Here is a 26,327-nt window from a genome sequence, read left to right on the forward strand (position 1 = left end):
CAGATTTGTCCTCTGGACACATGTTCTCTGCATGGTAATTTTGGCAAATTAAGCAGCTATAATAAGGATCGTGGTTTTTGCTGCTGCATACCAAGAAGGTAGCCATGTGAATAACATTTGCTGAGTTATTTTTGGTTGCCAAAAACAAATAATTTATCATCAGAATGCAAAGCAGTTAGGTAGAGCTAGATTCTCAACAAAGCAGAATTAGGTTCCTTTTTAGGGTATACCAAGACTGGTTAGGAATTTCTTACTATCCTTTGCTATGTCCAGAGGATCTGAAGCTGTAAAAACAGCAATGAAGCAAAAAGTCCATGCCTTCCTTAGCTTAAAGTACAATTTAGTGCAAAGAAAGAATAAATGTTTACGGCTTCTTCCTACAAAGAAAGATCCACACCAAAGAACTGGGTCCTTCCACATACAGTAAATTTCTAACACGCAAGACAAAGGATATATGACAGACTTCTTTGTACACATGTGAAATGCTGTATTGCTCGGGTCTGGAGCCCAAAAGGCACAGGCAGGATGCTTTCCCTCTCAGGTGTCCGCATGAGTCCTACGACCACCCTGAGCTCTCTCACTCAGGCTAGTAAGTTAACTTCCGCTCTTAGGGACCAACGATCCCTTCCGCCCATTCACCGTCCTGAGTCAATTTACCTAGAGGGGGTCAGGTCCATTCTTTTCTTAAAAAGATTGTTTATTTGAGAGAGAAAGAGAGAGTGAAAGGAGGAGAGGGGAGGGAGAGGGACAACCAGGCTCTGCACTGAGCTCAGAGCCCAACGCGGGACTCGAACCCAGGACCCCAAGATCACAATCCAAGCAAAACCAAGAATCAGACGCTTAAACAATGGAGCTACCCAGGCACCCCAGATGCATTTTCATAGAGCAGGAAGATGAGGGGTTGGAAGACTTCCCAAGAGCACCTGTCTTCTCTAATGCCCCTCTTGACCACCACTTCTCACCAGCTTGAACTCCTGTTCTCTGCTAGACCTTCCCTATGATCCCTCACAGAATTCACCCCATTCGCTGGGTCACACGAGAGCTGTGTGAGGAACTACTTTTAGTTTTCTGGGACTCAGATCTCACTCTGCAATGCTTGGCCTTCTGGCGCTTGTCTTCTAAAGTTTTTCCTTGGTTCACTGGTGAGAAAGTGGCTGTCACTCGTTTTCATGGGTCTTTACCCACGGTCTCTACCCTCCCCCTCCATCAGCCTGGGCGGCGTTCTAAACAGAGTGAGACCGACGATTCTTTGGACAACCAGAGAGAAATAAAACAGGGAACAGACTTCCCCAGGGACCATTTTGCAGGACCTCAGACATCTCGCCGATCAAATAATTTCTTGAAGGAAACATGAAAGGGAAGGACAAGAGACTCAATGGACACACTAACCCGATGTGACGTGTGGATCCTGTGTTGATCATGACGCCAAACCGACAGAACTAAGGTCATATTTTCGACACTTGGAACATTTTTTTAAAAATATTTTATTTATTTATTTGACAGAGAGAGAGAGATCACAAGTAGGCAGAGAGGCAGGCAGAGAGAGGGGGGGGAAGCAGGCTCCCCACTGAGCAGAGAGCCCGATGTGGGGCTCGATCCCAGGACCCTGAGATCATGACCTGAGCCGAAGGCAGAGGCTTAACCCACTGAGCCACCCAGGTGCCCCGACACTTGGGACATTCTAATATGAAGTACATATTAATCAGAACTGTTGCTAATAGTTTAGGTATGGAGTGGAACACGGATTATGTAAGAAAATGTGCATACTTTTGAGACACACACAAAAGGATGTAGGAGTGAAAAGACCTAAGGTTTAGATTTACTTTAAAATGCTTCAGCCACGGACACTTGGGTGGCTCAGTAGGTTAAGTGATTCCCTTTGGCTCAGGTCATGGTCCTGGAGTCCCAGCATCAAGTCCTGCATGGGGCTCTCCACTCAGCGGGGAGCCTGCTTCTCCCTCTGACCCTTCCCCTTCTCATGCTCTCTTTCTCTCACTCTCTCTCAGATAAATAAGAATCCCAGGACCCTGGCATCATGACCTGAGCTGAAAGCAGACGCTTAACCAACTAAGCCACCCAGGTGCTCCAGAAGAAAATAATTTTTTAACCTTTTCCTCCTTTATAGGGCACTTCAGGACACGATAAAAGGCAAGATGGATGGGATGCAGGATAGTCCTTGAGTTGCTCAGATCCTGGTGCAGAAAAAGATGAAGTCATCAAGGAGGGAAATTTGTGTCTATTTTCTCTAGAAAGAGGAGGAGATTTTTTTGTTTGCCTTTTAGCTTGGTGGGTCTACTCTATCCCACTTCAAAGCAAACAAGAAGTCTATAATTTGACCACACTGATGGTCAAATTAACTGGCTTTAGGTTCCAAATCCACCTAATTTTCCACTGCCCTCGGGCCAACATCTGTGTAAACACAGGCACTCCGAGCTGGAACCATGTCTCTTGGGCCAACGGAAAGGGAGCTGTGTGGTCAGGGAGCCTCAGAGTTTGCCTCTGTTTCTCTGGCTTGCAGGAGGAAGCTCGTGGGAGTACCTTGAGACTTTTACCATCAACAAGGGGACAGGGAGGTCTAAGGCTGTCAGGACTTGCAGAAACAAATGCATACTTCAAGCAAACTGGGGCTGGGTGTGGGACTGGGTAATAAGAGCCATGCGAAAACAAACAAAAATGAAATAATCTCCACGTAGGGAGGGTAGGTGTCCAAGCCAATAGACAGAGACCTTCTCCAGCATATGGCGCTTCTTTCCAAAGAATGTAGTATCAGGTGCTAAATTAAAAAGAATCTATGATAGGTGACCCTTTAGAAAGAAACAGAACAGTTCATCTGGTGGCTAAGCAGCTCTGTGTGTCTCTAGCATAGCCTCAGGGCCTCGAAGAGGAGATGGGTAATAACATTTTAGGTCTGCAGATTCCCCCTTTCCAAACGCTTTGACAGCTACTCTACATCCCGATAGCAACTGGGTTGGGTATGATAGTTACCACAATGCCTGTTGTTTAAGTAAGGCAACTGACCTGCAGGGCACGGTCCACAAGACTGTTGGAGGAACAGAAACTAGAATTTGAGTGTCTACCCCCAGATGGGCTCTTGTGTCTACCCAACTCCATTTTCTTTCAGCTGAGAAGGCAGAATTTCTCGCCTAGTTTTCTTCGCCTGTTTCTTAACATGACTTCCTATCAGCCTAGAGGGAAGGGTCATCGGTGTTCAGAATGCCCCCAAACATCATCCGTTGGTAGTAATCGGGTACTCAGATGGCTCAGGAAGAATGGCTGACACTTGTCTATTACCCTCCTTGTGTTTTATTTTCTGATTTTACAACCAGACCTACAATGAGGCGCTCATTATGGGTTGACAACAATAATGACAGTATTTTATATATTTCTAAGATTTTATTTAGTTATTTAAGAGAGGGAGAGAGAGGAAGCACGAGCTGGGGGTTGCAGAGGGAGAGGGAGAAGCAGGCTCCCTCTGAGCAAGGAACCCAATGCAGGGCTCGATCCCAGGACCTTGGAATCATGACTTGAGCAGAAGGCAGCCCCTTAACCCACTGAGCCACCTAGGCATCCCACGATGGGATCTTAGATTCAACAAAAATAAATGGGCAATCTTTGCCATGCAGAGGTAATCCATCCCTGTCCATTATACTCTGTGGCTAAATCCAGAAAATCATGACCACTGTTAGCAACTCAGTCATTGGTTTATTTGAAAACATTTGCTACCCTGAAATAAATATTTAACCTACATCCCAGCCTCTGTAACTTCCTATTGAAATAACTCTCACTAAACTCCAGAAAAAGCCTAATATACTACAACATCTAATTTAGAAGTCCCCAAACCTGGCTACATAATAGAGTCACCTGGAGAGCTTTTATTAATTATTATGATTATGATTATGATTATTTTTTATCTGGAGAACTTTTAAAAAATGTCTGAGCCTTAGCCCCAAAGATTTCAATTTAGCTGATCTGGGGGGGGCCTGGGATAGGTATCTTTTAAAAAAAAATCTTCCCAGGGCTTACATTTTCTCTGCACACATGGTATGCAGCAATCCCTGACCATATCTCCCTTCCATTCTTTTAATATGTAAAAAATTAAGTCATTAATGGGTCCCTGGTCACCTGATTCCAATTCACTACAAACGATATTTGAAAAAGGCATTGCAAGTGTTTGCCAGGAAAAACAGGATATAATTGTATTTTTATTGAATGACACAAAAAGCGAAAGATTCTGGGAATCCTAGAATTTAAAAGAAAAACTTTTCCATTCTTGCAAAGGCTTAAAAGTAATGCCTTCTAGTGGGCGTTTGGGTGGCTCAGTCATTTGAACCCCTGACTCTTGATTTTGGCTCAGGGCATGATCTCAGAGTCATGAGACCCCGCCCCCACTCCCTCCAACCCCCTCCACCCCTGTTGGTCTGGCTCTGCGCTTAGCGGGGAGTCTGCTTGGGATTTCTCTCTGTCCTCTCCCTCTGGCCCTTCTCCCACCCACGCACACATGTGTATGCACACGCATGCTCTCTATTAAAAAAAATGCAATGCCTTCTATCTCAGGGCTGTTGGGATGAAAGAACTCAGCCTGCCTGGGTTTGTGGCCAGCAAGACTACTTTTTATGTGTATCCTTGATAGGTTGCTTAGTCTCTCCAGGCCTCAGTGACCTCACCTGTAAAATGGGGATGACAGTAAGAACAAGCTCACTGGTTGCCTGAAGAGTAAATAGACCAGGGAATGTCAAGTGCTTAAAAGATTGACTATGCATTTGTTATTTTTATTGTAACCATGATGAGACTGTATTATCAAATCATTCTTAGTTTAATAAAGTCTAGACTGAGATTCCTAGGCATCTCCCAGAGGAGAAAAGCTTCAGAGGAGTTGAAGGCATGAGTTTTATAATTTACCTAAGTACTGTGCGTCTCTTGAAAACTGAATTAGTAAACTGAGCTAGTCTTCAACGATAGAGACTATATGATATATGCAGAGGGAGTCAAAAACTGTTGGTTTTCCTGTTTAAAAAGTGCAGCTGGGCTGTGCCTGGCTGGCTCAGTCAGTGGAGCATGCTACTCTTGATCTCGGGTCGTGAGTTCGGGCCCCACACTGGGTGACGAAATTATGTAACAATAAATTCTTTTTTTTAGGGGCGCCTGGGTGGCTCAGCGGGTTAAAGCCTCTGCCTTCGGTTCAGGTCATGATCCCAGGGTCCTGGGATTGAGCCCCACGTCGGGCTCTCAGCTCAGCAGGGAGCCTGCTTCCCCCTCTCTCTCTGCCTGCCTCTCTGCCTACTTGTGATCTCTGTCTGTCAAATAAATAAGTAAAATCTTTTTTGAAAATCTTTTTAAAAAAATGTGGTTGGTGTAATATGGTGCAGGATCCTGGATACTTTACCCTCTCAGCAGGCATTTTTAAGAGCTGATTTCCCATGGTATGATTTGCTGTTTTTTTTAGTGAACACCCTCCAGACAATTAGCCTGCTCTGAACATTTTCTTTTTTGAAGGATGTCATCCACACTGTATGTTTCTCAAACCTCTGCTCAGACTTGGGAATTCAAAGTACAGAGAACACTGAATGTGGGTGTTGAGTACAATCAAATGGGGTGAGCACAATTCAGAATGTGAACTATGTAACGTCTTTCAAAAATGACATGAATTCACATAAGAATGTATTTTGATCCAGTGGAGGGATATAATTTTTCTGTGCCCCCTAAATATATCATTTTGGCAAGATGGTTCTATTGTTTCCAAGTTAGCAGGGCAGGGGTTCCAGCCCCAAGAGTAGATGCCCTCCAGCTTTTCAGCCTGGGGTACCCAGGGTGAAGAGGAAAGGGGGCACCAGTGTGGACGGGTGGCCAGATGCGAGTAACCACACCCCTGCCTTTTGCCACCCTCCAGAGCTGGATTCCAGATTACACTGTATGCCACAATTAATATTCGCCGCAAGAAAAGGTAATATTAAATTTATAGTCACGCCTCTGTTAGTACGTCCAGAGTCAAGGAATATGGTTTACGTGAGAGCATTTGTCCCAGCAAAATGAAGAGCACATGTAAACGTACATGTAATTATCACGAATTTGCTGAGTGGACTCAGCCATTTCATTCCCCCAAAGCTCTGGTTGATAGAGGGTCTCAGGTTATACAGCATCTTAGAGAATCCTACAGCCAGCATCTTCATAAGGAGTAGAGAGAAGGAGCAAGTGAGAATAAGCAAGCAGCAAGACCTAGAGGTTTAAACACATATGCGCACACAAAGACCCATCAAGCCGTATGGTATGTGGTTACAGAATTAGTCAGCATTCACCCAACTGGTATGCATCCTCCCCTTGGGACACTGACCTCGGGACAATGGTTTCCTCTGCTGTAAAATGGAGACCATATATCTGTGTCTTAAAGTCCTTATGAGGATTAAGGGACATCAGGCTTGTAAAGCAAAATGCCAGCCACAAAGTGAAACTGATGCCGATCCCATCATCACCATAATCGCCGTCATCACTGCCATCATCATCACTGTCATCCTCATCAAAGTCAAGAATAGAAACCCCAATGGCCTTACCTAAACAATGCAAGTTTTATGTTTTTAGGCTCTGATTTATTTTGCTGATTGAGTTGGTCGTACTAGAACCTAAAATCTCAAGTGAGAAATTCTGGCACAATAACCAGATTATCCTGGAACTGCAGCTCCATTGTCTGAGCTGGGCTCCCCTGGGAGGGGTGCATGAGGAGGGTGGGCAAGGGGTGAGTGATGCTCAGCTGCACCTGAAGACAGAATCTGATTAGGGCATGTCACGTTGCCTTGGAAAACGGGTCACTGCTTTCCAAACAATAGCAACTGAGGGCCAAATACACATGTTCTTTTTCTCCTTCATGAACTGTCCTCTGATTGTTCCTTTTGGATCTTAGGGGAAACCCAGTTGGAAGGATAAGAAAATTGGAGTGGCATTCAACACCCAAGGTGTTGTCTTTTGAACTTCATTGCAAGGCATTTGTTTAACTAGCTCGGTTTAACCACTTCTACATGTAAGTTCCTATATAAGACATTTCCTTTTTTTTTTTTTAATTAGTTAACTTATTTTTTTAAAAATTTTATTTATTTATTTGAGAGAGAGAGAGCGCGCACACAACCAGGGGAAGGGGCAGAGGGAGAAGCAAGCTCCCCGATGAGCAGAGAGCCCAACACAGGGTTCTATCCCAGGACCCTGGGATCATGACCTGAGCCGAAGGCAGACACTTAACCAGAATGAGCCACCCAGGTGCCCCAAGAGATTTCTTTTATAATTCAATGCCAGGGGAATCCACCTTCTGAGGAACTGCTGCTCTGTATGTCCATCTTTCTGATGGCAATAACTTAAGTGATAATCTACCATGGACTCCCTTTTGCCTGGCTTCAAGGAAGTTCAGAGCAAAAGTCACAGCTCAATTGTAGCATGAACATTAATTCTTTTTAATAAACTGTACATTATTATAGCCTGTCTCAAATGCTTGAAAAGTCACAGAGTATAATTTATTTTTTTTTAAAGATTTTATTTATTTATTTGACAGACAGAGATCACAAGTAGGCAGAGAGATAGGCAGAGAGAGAGGGGGAAGCAGGTTCCCCGCTGAGCAGAGAGCCCGATGTGGGGCTTGATCCCAGGGCCCTGGGATCATGACCTGAGCCAAAGGCAGAGGCTTTAACCTGCTGAGCCACCCAGGAGCCCCGATAGAGTATAATTTCTTAAGCAAACTTTTACCAAGTTTTATTCTTCTCTGAACTACTGTATAGGAGTTCAAACCATCTACTGCTTGACAGAAGTCACAAGGATATTCCCACCCAGCTGGTTTTAGGTTTAGTTTTCAGAAGCCACTGGATCACGGAGGTCTGGAGACAGGGTGGAAGCTAGCGATCCAGGATTCTAAATCCCCCATCAGTGTCGACAAAGGAAATCATTATCATTCCCATTGAATTATTCCCACAAAAGAAATTAGACTCAGGCTAACACGGGGCCCAGGAAGGTAACTTATCTCACACAGATTTAAAGAATGGGCACTTCTGGAAAAGATGAACCAGGAGTTAAATCAGTCAATTAAGGCTATTGTTCTGGGGATCCTATTCAAATGCCGTCAAGCTGATCGGAGGGCTCCACTCGTGATGCACATCAAAGGGAAAAGAATACTCCATTTAACAAGCCCACGCAAGTGTGCATCTCCCACACACTGGCTGCCACTTCGAATCTTTTTCAACAGGGAGTCGGAGGGGCAAACCATCCAACAATGAGGCAGAGCTGACAGGATTCATTTTTTTCCACCGCAGGTAATTACCCCAGATACATCTCCCATGCATCACTTAAAAACCGTATGAATTAACAATGATCTTGTTTTCCTACATCCAGGAACTAAGACAAAACAGATCAGGGGATACTTTACATGTGGGTATGGATCAGACAATAGTCTTTATGAAAAGGAGTGGATAATTCCTTTTTCCTCGGCTTTGTCTCCATTTCTGTCCCTCTTTCTGGAGTGGCCCGGGCCTCTGCAGCATCGCGAGGGTCGGCAACCCGGCAACCACAGCCCAGCTCCGTCGTGTAGGGGGGCCCCACTTCCTGAGTACGCCCCTCCCTGGCAGTTCCCGTGGGAAGTCCGAATTCGGGGTCTTTGTGTATTTCCGCCCACGGCCACAGCCCAGAGGACCCCGGTTTAAAACTGGGCTCTGTTCAGACCAGTCTCGCTGGGTCTCATGTCTCAAATCTATAAACTGGTGATGCTAATAGGAATGACCTCAGAACCTCGCGAGGACTCTGGGAATTAACACAGGTGCCTGACACACTGTAAATGCTATTCAGTGGTCACTGTGACTCCTTAGGTTACTGTTACAGAAAACATTTTTATTTAGATTGGGTGTTTCACAACATAAGTGGGGGCTTGGTGTCAGCATGCCGTATGACACACATGTACCCGCATCTATAATTCAGGATTTGCATTTATTTTATTTTGTTTTATTTATTTTATTTTAAGATTGTTTTTTATTTATTTGACAGACAGAGATCACAAGTAGGCAGAGAGGCAGGTAGAGAGAGAGGCAGGGTTGGGGGAGGGGGAAGCAGGCTCCCCCTGGAGCAGAGAGCCCAATGTGGGGCTCAATCCCAGGACCCTGGGATCATGACCTGAGCTGAAGGCAGAGGCTTTAACCCACTGAGCCACCCAGGTACCCCAGGATTTGCATTTATTTTAAAAAACTGCAATGACTTGGGGCACCTGGCTGGCTCAGTCATTAAGCATCTGCCTTCAGCTCAGGTCATGATCTCAGGGTCCTGGGATCAAGCCCTGAGTAGGGCTCCCTGCTCACTGGGGAGTCTGCTTCTCCCTCTGCCTCTGTCCCCTCCCCGACTCATGCTCTCTCTGGTTCTCACTTAAATAAATAAATAAGATCTTTAAAAAAAATTGCAGTGACTTCAGATACCCCTGTGCCCTGGAAGGCCTGGCCTTCAGGATCATGTGATTTACCTACAGGCAGGTGATGGAGTATGCGTGCAAGGCCTACCTGGGTCTACTCTCCCCCCGTCAGACTGTAAAGGATAAAACGATCTCCTTAAGCGATAAACTACACACTTCCTCAATCGGGTTTTCTCAGTACCTCTAGCTTGGTAACTGCATATCCACATGCATGGAAGCATTGTGAGTTAATGCAGTCCCTTAGTCTCTTTCTGTTTTGAATGTCCTCTTCCATCAGTGGGGAAAGAGTCACTGCAACCATCAGAGCCAAAAAAAAAAAAAAAAAAATTACATCTGGAAAATATTTTAATATGAAGACGCACACACTGAGGATCCTCAAAACAAAACCCAACACAACAGAAAAACAAACCCTCGAAAAAGAAACAGCCCATGTCATTTCAATCCTATTTTAGGCCGAAGACCGTTATGACAAAACTCAAAGGTCAAACTTCTTTGGAAATGTCATGGGAGCCTGAAACAGGAACAGTTCCTGACATCACAGGGGTAGGTCTCCACGTGCAAAATACAGATCGGGCTGAGAGCATTAGACAGGTGATGAGGGAAAATCATCAGACTTCAGGCTCCCGATGAATGTGGGTTCAAATAGGCCTCACTATGGTGGGAGCCTGTGGCAGGCAGACAGAACCAATCACCTCTCCCTCTCCCCAGCTTCACGACGTTTTTGCCACACAGGCAGGTTGAGTGGACCTTCTGGGGCCAACAGGCCCCAAACGAGGAGCAGGGACGGACACTCAATGCTGACTCAGCCCCTTTAGCGCTGTGACCTTGGACACCCCACTTTACCTTCACGTTCTGTTTCCCAATCCAGGGGGCCAGGGGCATTAATGGGAGTCCTGCTACGTCACGGGGTTCTGTGGCTTCAGTGGGACACAGTGTGAAAACCACACACATCTACAGAACATATGGCAGTATCATGGAGTCTAGGGTCATGGGGGTCTTGAACTTGGACTTCAGGAACAGTCAACTTTAGGTGTCAGGAAGAAGGCATGTGCAGAAAAGAGGTGTTAGAAAGAGAAGCAGGCAGTCAGCCTGCAGGGGCTGGTCCCTGCAGGCCAGCAGTGGCCAAGTCCTCAGTCCCCAAGGTGAGGACCCTCACAAGGTTTATGGCACCTCTACTGGCCACACTAAGGCAGCTCTACTTTAAAAAGAAGTTCTCTGGGGCACACCTGGCTGGCTCTGTCAGGGGAGTGTGCAGATCTTGATCTTGGGGTCATGAGTTCAAGCCCTGCGCTGGGCATAGAGATTACTTCAGTGAAAAGAGAAAGAAAGAAACAAACAAACTTAAAAAATATATAAAAAGAAGTTACAGGCTCTTTGCTTATTCATGTTGGATTAGGCTAGTCTGAACCCCTCAATGCTACCTGTTCCATGCAAACAAACAAACCAAAATGTGTGCCAGTGGGCGTCAGATAGACATTTTTTCAAAGATCTTTGTACTTATTCATTCGAGAGAGAGAGAGAGAAAGGGAGCGAGCGCACGAGCCCGGGGGAGGGGCAGAGGGCAGAGGGCAAAGCAGGCTCTCCTCTGAGCAGTGAGCCCAACAGGCAGCTCAATCCCAGGACCCTGGGACCGTGAGCTGAGCCCAAGGCAGACGCCCCCCAGGCACCCCCTTCAGATACACATTTCAGGAATGAGCTTCTTAGGCTGAGGCTCTACAGGAGGGGAAGGTGGGTTTTAGCAGGTGGGGAAGGTGGGTTTTAGCAGACGCCCCCCAGGCGCCCCCTTCAGATACACATTTCAGGAATGAGCTTCTTAGGCTGAGACTCTACAGGAGGGGAAGGTGGGTTTTAGCTCTGGTTATTCTACGACTAACAACGTCATGGGGTTTCCTCAGAGTGAAGAAACACGACGGGAATAACACAAGATGGTTTTAATTGACCTTTGTTCTGCATGTGACTGTGTGGATCCATCTGGCTATTTCTTGCCCGGTGACAAACCGTCCCCACACGGAGTGGCCTAAAACAACAACAGTGAGTCAGGAACTGGGAAGGGCTCCCCCACTGGATGGTTCTGGCTCAGGGTCTGGTCTGCTGTCTGATGGTGGGCAGCCGGGAGCTGCTCAGGCATGTCTCTTTCTCCCTGTGGTCTCCAGCCTATCCCTGTGCTTGGCGGTTTGGGTTTCCTCCGGCTGTGGTAGCTTCGGGAAAGTCAGACAGCTTTCAGCACAGCTAACACCTTCAGGAACCAGCATTCCAGACAATAAGGGGGAAGCTGATTTGCCCTCTAGGACCCATCTAGCCTTGGAGGTCACGTTTTCTTTTAGTGGAAAAAGTCACACTTTGAGGTAAGGGAACCTGGACTTTATTTCCCCTTGGGAACTTTTACTGGAGCAGTTTATTCAGGAACAGTTTACTGTTCCTGAAGTCCAAGTTCAAGTCTCCGAGTCACTTGTCGTGAGGTTGATATACCGTTGGAGACATCTTTGGAAAATATCATCAGCCCTCCAGACTGACCGTATATAGTTTAGAGTGAAGCTACAGAAAACCAGTATTTATCCGTGACACTGATCTTTATGTACAATCTCTCCTTCATCCCACCCAGCCAAAGATCTCCAACAAATCAGACAGGAACGTCTAGCATGCCTTCTGATGCCTTCTCCTCTCCCCCCGCCTTGGGCTTTGATGACTTAGTGACACTTGCTAAACTTCCTGAAAATCTCAGGCATCTACTTCTGTTCTCCCTCGTGCTGCGGTCCCTCCGACCAGGCTAGTTAGGAGTGTCCTGCGCACACTTGTGTCTGCCCAGGCTCCCGTGACTTCCCACAGCAGCTGCACTTGACATCGCCCCAGCCCCTGTGTAGATGCCTTCCGGCCGAAGCAGGGAGCACCAGGGACATCTGCTAGAACCCCCTGCAGCCAGGATCCCGTGTGACGCAGGGGAGCTCCACCAGGAGCAAGCCCATGAGATCTGCAGGCAGAAGGCTGCATGTATCCGTTTCCTACGGCTGCTGTAACAAATTCCTACCAACTTAGTGGCTTCCGATGTCACACATTTATTATCTTACAGTTCTGGAGGTCAGGAGTCCGACATGGGTCCCCCTGGCTAAACTCAAGGTTTTAGCACACTGTGTTCCCATCCGGAGGCTCCATGACAGAATCCGTTTTCTTGCTTTTTCTGGGCTTCTAGAAACCACCACATTCCTTCTCTGTGGTCCCTGGCTTCATCTCCAAAGTGGGCCATGTTCTCTCTCTCTTGCCCTCTTCCATAGTCCTATGACCACAGCTGGAAAAGCTTCACCGCTTCGAGGGACCCATGCAAGGAGACTGGGCCCACCTAGAGAATCCAGGATAACCTCAAGGTGCTGAATTTCATTATAGTGGCCAAGTCCCTTTTGCCACATCAAATGACATGGTCCCCAGTTCTGGGGATGAGGATGTGGATGTCTTTGGGGCAGGGGGAATTTATCTTGCCTGCTGGGCTGTATTTCTGCTTCTTCATGGGGACTGCTGGCAACCACCCTCGTAGACCACCTGGTTTTTTCTGTGCTGGCTTCCTGACCGGCTGTTTCTTGACCCTGGCTGTGGCACAGCCTCATTCCGGAGCCAGTGACTTCTCAGATCCCCGGCAGCTTCTTGATGGTTGTTCAGACAGTGAGGGGCTCCATTAGTGACACAATGTGACTTTCAGCCTTGTTCTGGAAAGTTCGGCCTGGAGCGTGACCCAACAATCCTGCAAGCCATTTTATTTTAGCTGAACCCTGAGGCATGTTCACAGCGCTATACCTTTGCACCTGTATCTCTCTCTTTTCTAAGCTCCGCTTGTTTCTGGGGATGAAACATCACCAAGACAACATGACATTAGCTTAGAACTTGGGAAGACAGGAGTCATTCCAAAATGGCTTAAATGCTACCGATAACCTTATAAATGAAAAGTATGGCCACTGAAGGGTTATCGGCTGGTCGTTGTCCTGGAGTCTTCACTTAGAGCCCTCAACCTTGAACCCCCGCAAACCCCAGCAGGGCACCTAGTGTGTGTCACCTTAATTAGAAGGCAGACCGGTGCAGTTAAAGCCAAGGCCATGACAACCCCAGGCCTTCATATGTAGCAAAAAACAGTCAAATCAAATGTTATACTGGGAATAACCTCCCGGGACTTGCATCAGCTCCACAAAACGATCACTTTGAACTGACTCCTCCAATTAAGAGAAGGGGAAAAAAAAAAAAAAAAGCATATGCTTTTTTGTGTTCATCTGCATTGCTTTTGTATTTTTAAGGCACCCCCTGCCCCCCCGTCCGCCCCACACTCCTGCCCTTGCCTCCCTTCCAGAAGCGCTCCTAGAGGACAAGGACAGAAGACAACAAGCTTAAAGAGAATGGGGTCATTGTTCCTTCAGCTGCTTCCTGGACAGTTTGCTGGAGACGGAAGAGATCACCTCCAGGCTAGAGGTGCACACCAGTGGCATTAAACCCCAATGACACGTGGCCTATACAAGAAAGAGTTACACGACATCGCTTCTCTGCGCATAGACTGGTTTTTGGAACAATCACTGCCAGCTTTGTTTTAGCATTCTCGGCATTATTAATAGCCTCACTTCATAATTGTTCCCATCCAATCTTTGCCAGGCAGGCCTCCTCACTGCCCTCAGCATTCCTACCTCCGGCCTCAGTCTCAAAGTAAGTCACAGGCAGTCAGTTAATACTTGATGCCTCCTATTTGCTGTGCAGCAAGCCCTGAGGTCATAGGAATGAGGGATATGGCACCTTTGTGTCCTCGGGGAGCTTACGGTCTGTCTCATCTTCCCATGTGGTGCGTCTCCCCTTTTCCCGCCCGTTCATCTGTATGCCTCCAACAGGCTCAGCAATGAAATCTCTCCTGCCCAGCCTTCTTCTCCTTCCTCGGACCTCAGAGCCCTTACTTCTAGGGTGACTGCGGAACTTACTGTCCCATGCACACAGGACAAACCAAGACGCGCGTGGACGGCACACCATTCAACACAACTGGGTCCTTCCTACTTCTCTTCCAGACTGTGCATTCCCTGGAACATGGAATCAGTAGCTTACACTTTAATATTGAATGAAAAAGCTAACTTTGGCCAGATCCCAGAAGAGTTCTTAGTAAGCAGGTGCTTAAAATGAAGAAAAAAAAATCAGTACTCCCCTCAATTACATAACGCTGCAGACCTGGACTTCAAATCCACCTCAGAAATAAACATGATTGTTAATCACTATATTCTATTTTTGAATGCTAAATAGTGTGAAAAGTATTCCCTTTGTCTAAGGCTCCTCCCTCCTCGGTCTAGCAGAGAGCTGGTTTTGATCTTGGGGAACATAACACAGACACATTGCATCTCATTTGCTTTCACTGTTTAAAAGAAAATCTAATTTCCTTTTTTAATTAGTGTAATGAACGTGTGAAAACATTCCCCTCCACACAGTCCTCATCAGTGTCACGTAAGTAATGCACAATAAAATCAGTTGGAGTCGCTTCTTTTCCTGACGGGTCCAGGGTTTCCTCCGAGGGAGGGCAGCCGAGCATTGGGCCATATGCAAAACAATCTTTTCTGGATAGCCCGCAAAACTCTGAGAAAAACATTCCTCATTTTTAGGAAACATTTCCAACTAAAGTGGGATGAGTGGACTGTGACCAAAAGACCCTGGCCTTTAACCCAGAGAGGGCTTGTGGGCTCAGAGAGAAGATCCCAGGAGGGAAGAAGACATGTGGGTGTTTCCATATTAAGTCACTGAAGATCAATGTGTTGAGTGATTGTGTTCAGTTGTATCAACTTGAATGTTTCCATGTGCACAGGGGTGAGGTCTGCACTTTAGGGGGTAGAATAGTGTCCCAAGAAACTGCCTCTCAGGATATGATTTTGAAAGTGGAGAGAAATGAAAAAAAGGAAAAGAAGGAGCGGGGGGGGGGGGGGGAGGAAGGGGGGAGGGGAGGGGGGAGGGGGCGAGGGGGAGGAGGAGGAGGAGGAAAAGAGGGGCTCCTGGGTGGCTCCGTCAGTTAAGGGTCTGCCTTTGGCTCAGGTTGTGATTCTGGGGCCTGTGATCCAGCTCCACGGTGGTCTCCCTGCTCAGCAGGCAGTCTGCTTCTTCCCCTGCCCTTCTCCCCACTCATGTGCTCTCTCTCTCTCTAATAAATAAAATCTTTTAAAAAGAAAGAAAGAAAGAGAGAGAGAGATGCTTGGGTGGCTCAGTTGGTTAAGCATCTGATGCTTGATCTCAGCTCAGGTCTTGATCTCAGGGTGGTGAGTTCAAGCCCCAAGTGGACTCCATGCTGGGTGTGGAGCCCACAAGGAAGGAAGGAAGGAAGGGAGGGAAAGAAAAGAAAGAAAGAAAGAAAGGCACATACTCATAATCATTTTCCTTTCGGAACAGAGCTTTCTGACAACCACATTGTGGGGTTCACATGACAACAGCTTTATGACATCACTGCACGTTGCGATTTGCCCTTGGGGAACCAATTACGTGCTGCTGGCCTATCCGCACCTCCTCTCCCCACCCCCACCCCCTCTTCCCTTGCTCCATTGTCTGTCTTCAGCTGGTATTCTTTTCTGGTTGAATGGCCACAAACACAAGCTGTCTCTCTCCTCCGGCTGGTGGAGTCCGGCTCGGCAGAGGAGACAGCCGTGGTCGTGGTCAGGAAGCCCTTCAGGAGCACGAGGCCCCGCTCCGGCCACCAGGGCAGAGGAAGCTCCATGGAAGTCAAACGTGCTGTTGCCCCCAGGAGCACCCACTGTGTAAATAAAACAGACTTTCACTTCTGCCACCACTTCCTCCCCCAGAGAAGCAAGAAAGTGGTTGTAGACTTCTGCCTTCATTTCAGAATGAAAACAAAATCAGCTTTCTTATTTTTTGCCCCAACGCACTGTATGCAACCAACAGTAAGATAAAACACTGGTTTGCAAGCTCTTCAACCCGAGGGACTGCTGTTTGCTGATCTGACCACTTAGTGTGAAGCCTGCAGGCCGCTCTGCTCACTCTCTGTAACCGCTTTTGTCTGGGTTGGCGTCTCTTGACGCTGAAAGATGAGCCCATAATCTGTGAATTAAACCAAAATGCAACAGAGAAGTGGCTCAGCCGGTGGCTGGTATCATAGCTGGGCTGTGGGCTCTTGCCATAGTTGGGATGTTTCCCTACAGTGACTCAGATGTGGGGTAGGACACCTGGCAGTCACGGGCAGGACCCCAGCCAGTCACCTGGCAGTCACGGGCAGGACTTCAAGACTCAAGGCTGGAATTTTTATGTGAGTTTAGCTACCAACATGTAGAGACATAAACAGCTCCTTCCCAGCCTCTCCAGCTTCTCCAGGTCACCCGGGAAAGGGGAATGGGTCCCTTTCCTGCTGGAAAGAATTTTACTTTGCAGTCAACAAAAGGAAGGAGAGCCACTTCTGGAACCCGTGTCTGGGCACTCAGAACGCTGTGCATGTCCTTAGCACGTGCTCTCGGTTATTCTTTGCCCCGGCTTAGTATTTCTTTGCGTTTATACTAAGGATAGAACATTCACAGCGAAATCTCACATTGGCGTGGCCGAGAGAGAGAGGAGCAATACCAGTTGGGGCGGGCGGGGGGGTCCTTCTGGAAAAGCAACACAGACAGCACATGCATGTGTTTACTAAACTGACCACTGGAGACAGTTTGCACAGGCACAGGCATTACCTTCCCTGGGGAAGAGCCGTACTTTGGCAGGATCTCAGCTGAAGGGCAAGCCCAGCACAGGAGACGTGACCCTGCGGGCTGGGCTGGGAGGAAGTGCTGAAGAGAGGGGAGGGAGGCCCTTCCCCTGGCTGCCGTTACCCTGCCTGGACACACCCCTGCAGTTTGCCCCTACAGAAGGGATATGGCTACTGGCTGCTTCCTAATTAACCACTGGAGAACAGCCTGGCCACGCTGGTTCTTACAGAGTTCACGGTGACGCCCCCTGCTTGTGACAGCCGCGGAACAGAGAGATGGAGACAATGCCTGGAGCCCGTGGCTGCTCCTGGGCCAACTCAGAGTCTGGTCCAACGAGGCTTCGGGAGCGAGAGGGAGAGGCAGCTAAGTGAATACCCGGGTCAGGTACATTCTCAGACCCAGAGAAACCTGACAGAAAGCAAAAAGTAAGAACTGATTGCATGTCAGGTAACAAAGGGGCAGATGCTGACCCAAGCTGCCCAGCCCAGTCCCCCAGAGAGGGCCAAACGCAGTTTCTTTGGAAATGGGGGCAGTGATCTGCCTCAGTCCCAGAACTTCAACCAAGTGCATGATCTGAGCACTTTAAAGGTGGAGCAGGAGGAAAGATGGCCCAGCCTGTTTCCGGGGACAGTCATAACCCCACAGTCACAAGCTTAAGCCTTTCCTCTCAGCACTCAAGCAACACAAATGTCTATCTCCAGGATAAGAAGCTTTGACACTGCCAATCCTCCTCTGCAGACCCTTCCCGGCGCCCCCATCAGCCTGGCTCTCCTGCTTTTCCGAGGGCTCTCTTGCCCCGCAGGGAGCTGCCACCTCGCACCAAGGACTCTAATAGGCTTCTGCCTCCTTCACATCTGGAGGGTGCCGCCTGTGCAATTTCAGACATCCCCCCACTCCCTTATAAATGAGGTGTCCTCTCTCTGCTCCCCAATGCCCTGGGGAGGAGGATAGGCGGCGACAGTCTCGCGGTGACAGAGCTGCAGTTGCCTCTCTTCTCCAGACCCCTCCCAAAACACAGAAACTCGAAGGGCGCTCCTGGCCTCAGGTGCATCGCCCCTCCCCCCACGTATCCAGCCCCAGGTCAGCATCCGTGCACCGCATTTCTCCTGCCTGCCTCTTCTCTCAGTTGTCATCTGGGTCCCCCACCCCACCCCACTCCACCCCACCCGCGTGGATTTAGACCCCCGATGAAGAGGCTGGCTTCTACCCAGGCTCAACCCCACCGCCTCGGGCAAGCGAAGCCGCTGGACACTGAGATCCCGGCCCTCGCTGGACACGGAACAGGCGTGCAGAGTGCCGGAAGTCACTGGGTGACAGCGGGTCGCGGGGACCCACCCGAGGGCATTGGCCCTGCTACTCCCAGAGCACCCACCCGTCGGACCCGACATGTCCACGCTCCGGAATGTCTGCCCCCCCCACCTCCCCAGGCACTGCCCGGGGCTCCTTACCATCTCTGGGGTCGGTCAGACCCTCTACCCACCCACCCCGCCCCACCCCCACGCCCCTCTCCTCGGCCTGCAGAAGTGCGTGTGCCCTTTCCCTGGGCAACTTCGCGGCCCGCCCCTGTGGGCGCAGCAAGCCGGGGACCCCCACTCGGAACGGCTCCCGAACCCGCGGCGCTCACTCAAGCCCAGCACGCCCCCTGGCCACTCCGACCTCACCCGGGTTGCAAGCAAAATCAGAAGCAAAAAAGAACCCCCGAGAAGGCGCACATACCTAAAGACGAGAGCTCCTTCTCATGACAAGGGGACCCTTGGGCTCTCCGGCGTGAAACAGCCTCGGTGCCAGCGCAGTTTCCCGGCGGCCAGCACCCCGAGCTTTGCAGACCGCCGAGCTCGCCCACGGCGGAAGGGACAAAAGGCCGCAGGAGGCAGCGGTGTCCCCGCGAGCAGCCCCCAACGGCCCTCCGGCTTCGCGGCGGCTGCGGCCGCGGTGCAGTTGCGGGGCCGGCGGGCGCGAGGCTGGCCTGGCGGAGCGGAGCGGAGCGCGCAGGCGGAGGGGCGGGGGCCGGGGAGCCTGCGGCGGGGCGGCGCGGCCGCGGGCCCGGCGCGTCGTGTGAGCAGGGAGGGGGCTGGGGGAGACAGCTGCTTGACAGTCACTTCAGTGCAACTCCGGGGAGGCTGCGCTTTGCTCTCTGCCTCCAGCTGATCGCCGGCGCGCCGAGCTGCTCCGCGGAGCCGGTGGGGCCGCTTCGGAGTTACCCGGGGAATTGGCGCCGGCGAGCGAGCCCGGCATAGAGCGCGTTGGAGGGAGAGGGCAGGGGAGGCCCCGCGAGGAGAGACCCTTTCAGCTCACCGTCTGGGATTTGGAATGGAGAGTGCGCCTTGAAAACATTCCGCGGGGGCAGCCGAGGCGGCGGGTGTGTGAGTGTGTGTGTGTGAGAGAGAGAGTTGAGAGTGTGCGTGTGTGTGTGCGTGTGTGTGTGTGTGGGGGGGGGGGGGTTGGGGGCGGGGTGAAGTTGGTTGTTCCAGGCAAGGGTAGTGTTGGAAAGCCCCCCCTGGGGAGTCCCGCTTTGTGTGGGCCCTTCACTAGGTCCTGTCGGGTAGACAGATCTTGATCTGATGATGAGGAGAAACGGTGGGGGTGGTGGTGGTTTTGTTTCATTTTGGTGGATTTGAACTATACATAAAGCTTTCCTTTGGGAACGCGTGGGTCTGACAGCGCATTTTGGAGTGAACGCATACTGTATGAGACTGGGAGTCTGTAGACCCTGAGACAAGTTCTCTGCCACCCGCTTAAACAGGGAATGTATACTAGGCTTGGGTTTCCCTGCCTGTAAATCCACTGAATACACTGTGTATTTAGGATATGTTAAATAACACAGAACTGCAGGTGCATCTCTGCAGCCCCTCACCCGACCCAGCTTGGGATTCAGTAACTTTGTGAGTGAACTGGTGACAAGCGTAGACAATGACCCAAAGGGAATATTCCAGGGGACTGTGTCAACATGGGAACCCCTATATCCAGTTGTGGGAAGGAGACCACCTCCTCAGGCCCTGGATAGGAAGAGCCAAAGATCTAGCCTGATCCACGGATCCCGGCCCACCTAAGGATATAACAGCAGCGGAGCGTGTTTTACGTTTAGAAAGCTCACCCGAGGGGCGCCTGGGTGGCTCAGTGGGTTAAAGCGTTTGCCTTCGGCTCAGGTCTGATCCCGGGGTCCTGGGATCAAGCCCCACATCGGGCTCTCTGCTCGGCGGAGAGCCTGCTTCCTCCTCTCTCTCTGCCTGCCTCTCTGCCTACTTGTGATCTCTGTCTGTCAAATAAATAAATAAAATATTAAAAAAAAAAAAAAGAAAGAAAGAAAGCTCACCCGAGAGCAAGCTGGCTCTGGTCTCCACTTCAGACCAGGAAGGGCGGCCTGAACCTGGAACACCTCGAACACCTTGATAGTCAGAGCCTTTGGTTTCTCAAGATGCCACCTGTCTTTGCCCTTCTTCTAACTCACAACACAGTTTCTCAGTCTTCCCATGAGGGCATTCCTTGCAGAGGAGAAAATGTGTCAACCGCATGACGGGAACATTGCAGTGGGCCCAGCAGGTTATCCCATGTGTTCAGCGTTGGTATTCTGGCCAACACGTAAGTCCCTGGCAAGGCTGGTTGTCTCGAGTCCGGCCTCGCTGTGCCAAGCACGACAGTTCATGGACTGTCTTCTCCTCCCCTTCTGTCCTCGGAGCAGGTCCTTCTCAAGCACTGTATCATTTATTCCTGATTGTACCTTAGCAGGGGGCGTTATCACTCCCATTTCATGGATGGGAAAACCAAGATTCAAGAGTGTTAATGAGACTTGTTCACAGTTGTTTGAAACAGCTATGTTTGTGACGATTTCTTACACAGGAATAGATAACCGATACAGAAAAGTCATCTTTTAAAAGAGAAATACGTTGTGGTCCCTTTCCTGCTTAAACCCTGTATGCCCCATTTATTGTAGAATAAACCCAAACTCCATACCAACGCTCACAAGGCCTCCTGGTCTCATGAGTACCCCCCTCGTCCCCTTACTAAGCTCAGGCCGCAAGAACCTTCTTTCAGTTCCATAAACAAGCGAAGAGAGGTCTTCCCTGACCACCTGCATCTCTAAGTATCTGCTTCCCTCCAGTTATTCTTTTTCAAAACCCCATGTCTTATGGAGTAGTGACTGTAAGTTATAATGGTCTAATTTGCCTTTGTGCTTGTTTCTTGTCTCTTTCCCTGGACTGTGAGATCAGATGGGTGGAGACCCTTTCTGTCTTGGACACTGTACCCCCAACACAGGGCAAGAGCTCAGTACCTACTTACTGAATGAAGGATGAACCTAGCATTCCAGAACACTCCTTCTTCTTACTTAATACTTTTTTCCCTTGTCAATCCAACACCAGCCTACACCCACTTGCTTGGCCTTTGCCTATTTCCCAGCAGAGGAGATTTATCAATATCCAGTTTAAACACTTCAGACTCTGTTCTTCCCAGATCCCTGCCCCTTTCCTTGCTCCCTCACCTCAGACGGTCATAACGTCTTTGATCTTAGCATCTCTGCAGGTGCTTACCCCTTCTACTGCAGACTATAGCTATTTATGTAGGATCTGATGCTTCCAGACATTTCTCCATTTACTTCCCTCAGAACAAACAGACCTGGAGGGAAGCACAGATACGCAGTAGAAATTTGGGGAGAAATGGATGAGTTATTGCTGGTCAGCATCAGTGCTAATAGGTCTACGCAGAAAAATCCTGGAGGGAAGAGCAGGGCCTCATATCCACCCTGGAGGACAGCAGACTTTCCATTTCCCCACCATATCAGTCTGCAGGGCCACCGTCATGGAATACCACAGACCCAGGGGCTTAAACGACAGATGTTTATTTTCTCAGTGCTGGGGGCTAGAAGTCCAAGATCAAGGTTCTGGCTGCCTTTGTTTCTGGTGAGCACTCTCTTCCCGGCTTGCACATGGCCATCTCCTTGTTCTGTCCTCACATGGTCTTTCCTCGGTGTCTATGCCCAGAGAGAGGGTGTGAGGTCTCTGGCGGTGGCTTTTTTACACGGATACCAATCCTCGTGCGTCACCTAACTTTAATTACTTCCCTACTCCAGATACAGTCAGACTGGGAGCGAGGGCTTCAACATAAGAATCTGGGGGAACACACATGTTCAGTCCCCAACACCCACCTTTCCAACACCACTGCCTTCCTGATGAGGAAGGGGACCACTGTAGACGTCATACGAATTTTATGGGAGGGAGTGGGCCAGAGGATTTCACAAGGATTACAGATGATGCCTGGTGCTTGCCAGACAATGTCTCACCTAAGCCTACTATAATCCCTCTTTCTATTACTGTCCTCATTGTAGACTCTACAGCTAGACCCTTCCCTAAGATCAGGGACACATACGAGTGAGGGACTGGGCGGCACAGGGCTACACAACCAGGACACAATCCTTAGTGGAGTGTCTAGTCTGAATCCCAGAGCCCAGGGTCACACAACCAGACAGAGTCAGCACCAGAACCAAGATCTTTCTTAAGGTACAGATATTAGTAAAAACTCGGCTGACTCAGACTTTATGTCATGCCCCTGGAAAGACACGGGTCTTCCAAAGGAGAAAGAGTTTAACACAGGTCCCTCTGCCTGCCTCCCCAGATGTCAGTCTTCATTGAAAACGCCCCGAGGTACCAATGAGAGCTACTATTTCAACAAGCTGTTATTTCAACTAAGGGCAGGAGACCCGGAGGTAAACACGACAGTCATGTAACCCAACTCGTGGAGGCTGGCGTGAGGACAGCCGGACAAAACTGAGGTGGGTGTTAGGAAAGAGGAAGTAATCCGGGTGCTATGGGAACTGTGATTATTTCTGGTTTCATGAAACGGTTTGTTTGAACTCCAGAAGCACTGAAAATGGTCCCTTTCAATAACTGAGTTTTATTCTGCTTTTTGCTCATGGGTGTTTGTTTAAGCCCCTTTTGTGTTGGCGAACAGCACGGCCAAGCCAGCCTGATTGTTCTTTCTGCCACCAGTCGAGCGTCGTAAATATGTAATTCCTCGGTAGAAAGCAGAAGAGCACCCAAAATGTGACCAGTTTAGTTTCCTGACTTAAAGATTTAGACGATTAATACAGAACTTGGAACGTGCCAGGAGACCACTGCTGTCATGAAGTGAAACTGACAGAAGGTCTTTGGGACTTGGTCCTATCTAGTGATCCCTCCTCATTTATGTTCCTGTATAAACTCCGCCCGTGATGCTAGTGCATTCTGGCTTCCAGCCGGTCTAGCTGACTAGTCCTAGGGGTAGCCAGATACAACTGAGATCTAATCTCTTATCATAACTATGATGCTTAGTATCCATGTGGGCAGCAGATCTAATATCCTGATTTCGAAATTCCTTCTCTACTCTTCTGACCTTCCTCTATAGGCATTCGGCCACCCAAGTGCACGGCCAGACCGTGGCTTGGAAGGCTGCCAGCTCCAGAATTCCCGACCTCCTCCTTATACTGTAACTCTTTAACCTCCACCTTGCTCACCCCAGCTGAGTTCTCCTTCCTTTGCTGCTCTGGCCAGTCTTCCCCTATTTCTTCTTATCGCTGATTTTCTAACTTAGGAAGCGCAGGAGAATCAGTCTGGGAGTTTAAAGTGCAGATTTGTGAGTCACCCCTTCTCCCATTCCAAGTCAATCATTTCAACAAGCACACGGAGGGCTCTGGCATGTTTGTTTCCCAGAACACACTTTGGGAAACTCTTGTCTGGATAAGACCCGAACAGGAGCCCAGCTCACCTAGCACTACCGTGTGTGGTTCAAGAACTCTTTCCAGGGCACCCACTGCCCTGCACTGCCAGCCCTAGGGTCGGCTCTTCCAGCCATGCTCAGTGTTCAAGGAGCAGCCCTGCAGAGTCTCTGACCTGGGAGACACTTTAGTTCTATTTTGGTTCTGCCAATAGAAAACTCAGGGCCAGTCTTGACCTTTGCAATCTGTGTCCTCACCAGTCAAACGAAGGGTGTGGACAACTTGATTGCCAGGCATCCTTCTGGCTCTGACATTTGACCATTCCTTCCTCCACCATTTTGCTCAGGTCATTTCCACTGCCTGGGAATTCGCTGCGGAGAATTGCCCAATGCTTTTTCTCTGATGCTTGTCTCCAGAAATCCTGCCCAGCCTCCGAAGCCCTGGTCCACGACCAGTTTCCTCGTGAAGCCTTCCTTCGGCTGCCATGCTGTCCCTGCATTCTCCTGTAAATGCTGTGTCCCCCCGAGGACAGACCCAGTCCCATAATTTCCTTCCATCCCAGATATTTTAATTCTCTTCATAGTGTTTATGTTCCTGGATATCAGAAACTGTGCTTAGGTCTATGGACACTAGCGGGAGCTTTATATTAATGAGTGTAGAGGAGTCAGTCAATGAGGAAGGAGAGCGCATCACGGGCCCTGCTGGTGTCTGTATCTTTTCCTCCAGGAAGAGCACAACATGCCTGCATTGACTGACATCAGAGCTGCACCTACAGAAAGAAGTATGCTGCAGCTTGACAGACGACAGCTGGGTCCTGCTTACTGCTTGCTGAACTGCGGAGAGCAAGACCCCATTATCCCTTGCCCGTGCCTGGCACTGATGATGAGGTTCCCAAGGGAGCAGACATCTCAGGCTGTGGCTTCCTCACCACCGTTACACTGTCTGCTTGCACAATGGGGAACGTGTTCAGCCAACCCACTTAGCATTTCAGTGTATCCCAGGCACGTATGCCTAAGGGATGCTGAAATCAGGCCTATCCGCTTGGGCAAATGATCCCAGGCTGAAACCCTACCTCCACCCCTCACTTCTAGTTTCTACACCAAGTGACCTGGAAGGCTACGTGGGTAGAAGAGAGTCAACAAAAGGTTCAAAGCTGGCAGGGAACAAAATATGCCTTAAATGTAGCAAAGAGTCCCTTTCCATCCAGAAAGTTGACATTTGGGTTGCTTGTACATTATTATGACAGGGAGAGGTCATTTTCTGCACTAACAGCATTTGCATCAGCAATTCCCAGTTTTTTGGTCTCAAGACCTATTACACAATAACATAATCTAGACTAGCCAGTTTATATTTCATGTAACATGTATACGTGATATATATGCATGTATGTATCATATGTATATAGACATAAGTGTGTGTGTATGTATATATAGATAGATAGATAGATATAGATATATATCACATGTAATCTAGACTAAACCCCTTTATTCTTAAGGATCTTTGGGACCTTATAAAAGAATACTGGGAAACCTTAGGAGTCCTCAGACCCCATATGGAGAAGTTCTGATCTACCCTGACAAACATTTTGGCAGAATGTTAACTTTGCAAATTCCTATAGCTACAAACCCTTTAAGGCTAAAGGTAAGTGGTATAAATGCAATTTATTAAACATAGTTGCACAGACACTAAAATAAGTATAAAATAATTTAAAAATGACTGTAGAAGTGATTAGAAATGGTCAGTCTATATGTGTAAACACAACGCTTTGATCCTGATAGATAAGCTTTTTTTAAGGTTCTAAACCGATTTTTCCTATAGCAAACCCATGCCCTTTCTCTCATCAATAGGGGAGACATAAAAGAAGAGATTTCTCTGTACGGTTCTCCTGGGTGATCTATTTCTACCGCGTCCCTGGGCCCGATCCTGTCCCTGGCTCGCAGGGTATCCTGCATCGCCCCTTCCTGTCCTTTCTTCCAGGCTCTGCCCTCTGTCCCGGGATCTGCCCTGCCCTAGGATGCCCAGTTGGGTTTGGCCAATAGGAGTCCAACAGGAGACAGGTAAAAGGGAAGGGAGTGAGGTGAGGATATCCATTCTTTGGCTCTTCCCTCTGAGGTTCTGCTGGGCTGGCTGTGTCCCCTCTTAAAAGATGACTGGTCCCTGTGGGAGCCCTCTCGCCTCCATCCTGGAGGTTCTAGCCACTGCTTTGTCTTCCCTCCTTTGGGCCCCGCAGTGGCACTGGCCCCACTGGGTCCCCTGGTTCCCCCACAGTCTACCCACGCCTTCCTGAGCCATCTCTTTGGACAGAAAATTCCCTTGGATTATTCTCATTGGAGCGAGCCGTCAGTTTCCTGATAGTGCCTTGCTGGACACACGTTAATAGTTGCCTATTGCTTATCAAAAAAGAGGTTAAAATCTGGTTGTATTCAGTCATTCCTGTTTTAAAATTCTTCCTTAGTTAACTGTTGGTTTTTTTTTTTCCTCTCTCTTTTTTAAAGATTTTATTTATTTTAGAGGGTAAGCAAGCAGGGGAGGGGCAGAGGGG

The 26,327-nt window shown here is 48.9% G+C and overlaps 1 protein-coding gene across 9 annotated transcripts in view; it reads right to left on the minus strand.

Moving 5' to 3' along the window:
- RIPOR2 (RHO family interacting cell polarization regulator 2) overlaps positions 1-26,327 on the minus strand; it is a 213,623-nt gene that overhangs the window by 68,129 nt on the left and 119,167 nt on the right. The window contains exon 1 of one of the 9 annotated variants that reach the window (XM_013060811.2): positions 18,817-19,052. The exons of the other annotated variants lie outside the window; for them this stretch is intronic. The gene's annotated coding sequence lies outside the window, so the exon portion shown is untranslated. Of the gene's footprint in view, positions 1-18,816; positions 19,053-26,327 lie in introns of those variants that run through there. 9 annotated transcript variants of the gene reach the window in all.

Source organism: Mustela putorius, unplaced genomic scaffold, assembly GCF_011764305.1.
Source record: "Mustela putorius furo isolate JIRA1106 unplaced genomic scaffold, ASM1176430v1.1 tig00000831_pilon_pilon_pilon, whole genome shotgun sequence".
Taxonomy (NCBI): domain Eukaryota; kingdom Metazoa; phylum Chordata; class Mammalia; order Carnivora; family Mustelidae; genus Mustela; species Mustela putorius.